Below are 3,062 nucleotides of genomic sequence, written 5' to 3'. Positions count from 1 at the left end.
AAAGAAAGGAGAGAGATAGAGACGAAGAGAATGAGACGGTGAAAGAGGGAGAGAGAGAGTGAGTGAGTGTGAAAGAATGTGATAGACTGAGTGTGAGAGAGTAAGAGTGAGAGTGTGTGTGTAAAAGAGCGTGAGAACGTATGAGAATGAATGTGTGGGAGTGTGTAAAAAAAAAAGAGAGATGCTTATTTATTCATTAACTATATTTAAGGATTTGCGTGACTAAGAAATCTGATATTGGTTTTCTACCTCCTAAATTTTGTTAACTGTTGCGCAAACATACAGTTCACCATAATATCCTGAAGCGTGCTAGCACATAATTTGCTTTTGTGAACATCAGGGAAATCCCTATTCTCAAATTCACTGATCAATTAACTGATGCCTGAAGTTGATGCCTTGATTTCCACATACCTTAAATTAGGTTACAAAATCATAGCACAAATCCGGTAGAACTTACAACGACTTTTACTTTTTAACGAGCAGTTTGGCCATTAGAAATATCTTTAAAAAAGGCAGTTCTGTGCGCTTTGTCTTCGAATGAGCAAATTTGTGAAGTGTAGCTCCGAGTCGGTTTAAAGAGAACCCTTACGTTATAACGGGTCAGCGTGGGCGTTGTGTCATCTCCCAGCCACAAAGGAAAGGTTAACAACTTGACTCGTGAAGATGCGATACATACAAAATATTGGGGAAAGGATATATTCGACTTGAGAAAAAAAACGTGGAAAGATATTAAGACCAATTCTCAATACTGGTTTATTTTGCGTTGTATAAGTGTGGGTGTTCTTCATTTGATTGTAATATAAAAACAGATTGTTATATGCAAATAATATTTTCATCTGTTATCATGCCGTGCAGCGTAAGACATTTAAATCAGTAAAAGTATCTTCCTAAAACACATATATACCTTAAATCTGTCACATTGGCTTCCTAAAATACACGTATACATTAGGTTTGTAAAATTGACAGCTACCTAAATCAGATTATACTTTTAATTCTTATGCAATATTTGATATCAATGACACCGAAATGCGGTAAATAAGAAAGAAAGAAAGAAAAAAAGACCCCCAGGGCTTTGGGAATCTCCAGTCTTCAGAAACAGCCGAGCATGATGAAAGAATCCCATCGGGCAACCAGACGGCCGTTCAGTGACCCGTCTTGGTGGCGCACGCGAGAGGAACTTTAACCTCTCCTGACCCACGACCTATGACCTCACCCGCTCGACCTGCCGGTAACTTTCTAATTCGGGTTACCGCGTGTCACGTGTTGTGGAACGCGGAGTAAGGTCACCCTTTAATCGTCGACACGGCCCTTTAAATCACCATTAGACGCCACGGGGACCAATTATTCTCCTCATTCCCTCACAGGAAGCGCAGCCGGCGTCCGCTCCGAGAGAGGAACCCGGTGCTCACGATTAATCTGTTGTCACCTCGGACTTAAAAGGATGTTTGGAGTCCGTGCAAAGGGAGGCAATTAGCTGCTATAGGGGTCTTAATGGGGCTTTTTGTCAGGGGAACGTTGGCGTAAAGATACATCATAATAGATGCATTTTGCATAAGGGCAGATCCATATGGTGTTCTAACACGCGTGGCATTAATCTTTTTATCTTATGTTGTTTTATTCGTTTCCAATAAATTTCTTGTTTTTTATCATTTGAATGTATACCTATATAACATCACCCGATAAAGGAAGTTATTCTAAATGTTGATGAATATATCAAAACAAAACATATTTTGGGAGGAATTTGTATTTAGATTAAAATATGTTGCATACATATAAAGAAATACTCTTCATTTCTAAAAGTGCATTTATGAAAAGGTTAAGAGAAATGTGAATGAAGTAAAATGTTAAAACATTTCATATGCATTAAGGAAAAGGAATGCCTGGCGAATAACATTTACATTATAAACCAATGGAAACATGTACACTGGGCCTCGAGGACATTCACACCGGGAAATACGAGTATACAAATGTTCATGTTAAAGGATTTTCAGAAAAAAATCATGCATGTCTAGGGGAAATATTAGAAAAAAGACTAACAAGATGACCGAGGATCGTGGTTTACAATTCATCGCGAGAAGGAAGCTTTCCACACCGATACTGGCTACAGGAGGCGATCCTCAGCACAGCGTCTCTGAGGGCGGCGAGGAGGTGGGCGTGTTCGGGCGGCACGTACACGCCCGCCAGCTGTACCACCTAGGATGAGGAAAAGGGCTTAGTTTAGATCACGTGTCTCAAAAGGTTTAATCAAACGCTATGATTTCCAATATTCAGCGCATAACCAGATAAAGTTACGTCTCCATGTGCTAAACTGAGTCGATGCTTGCCCGCGCATGTGCAGAAAAAAAGAGGTGGGAAATAAACTAAATTCTGCTAAACTAACCACCCTCGCTGCCTCCACCTCGCTCAGGCTCCAGCCCAGCTCGCACAGCAGGCGCTCCAGGCACTGCTCCGACTGGATGGCTCCTGCAAGGGAAAGTATTCAATTTTTTTAGATTATATGCCTCAAAGTACCACGCCGTCGTCTCGCGATCAACAACCTATAGTTAAAAATAAAATCCCCACAATGAATTATATGCTGATGATAGCAATAAAGGCAAGTAATATTGATAAGAATGGTAGTATTGATGACGATAACAATTACAATGACAATATGGATAGAATTGCTATATTAACATTAAAAATTGCTAAAAAGTAACTGCTGTCACCTTTACTGCTACTACAAGGACTACAACTGCAGCTGCTATTATTTCTCATTTCATTTACAACAGTGGCACACAAAACTGTATTACTGTAGTGGAGGTCAACATTGATAATAACAATAACAGAATCAAGAAAACCCAGATGATAAAAAAATAACGATAATGACGGTAACCCAAGCATGTACAATTTTAATATTTGTACAAATATAATGAAGCAAACACTAATAGTAATGATGACAACGCAAAATAACTATCAGTAACCCCAAACTACATAAAGCTACCATGGCTACAGTGCAACTAATAACGACGCTGACAAAAAGAAAGAAAGAAAGAAAAAGATTTATATATATATATATATATATA

At 39.0% G+C, this 3,062-nt stretch overlaps 1 long non-coding RNA gene across 1 annotated transcript; it reads right to left on the bottom strand.

Annotated features, from left to right (window-relative positions):
• Nucleotides 1-1,729: 1,729 nt before the first annotated feature.
• LOC113824358 (uncharacterized) lies at nucleotides 1,730-2,470 on the bottom strand. The gene is made up of 2 exons (XR_011399407.1): nucleotides 2,381-2,470; nucleotides 1,730-2,193 (listed from the first exon to the last, which is right to left on the bottom strand). It is a non-coding gene; the product is annotated as an uncharacterized lncRNA (long non-coding RNA).
• Between the last annotated feature and the right edge of the window lie 592 nt (nucleotides 2,471-3,062).

Source organism: Penaeus vannamei, chromosome 21 (assembly GCF_042767895.1).
Source record: "Penaeus vannamei isolate JL-2024 chromosome 21, ASM4276789v1, whole genome shotgun sequence".
Lineage (NCBI taxonomy): Eukaryota > Metazoa > Arthropoda > Malacostraca > Decapoda > Penaeidae > Penaeus > Penaeus vannamei.
Note: the sequence above shows the minus strand (reverse complement) of the source record. Positions and strands in the feature narration are given on the sequence as shown.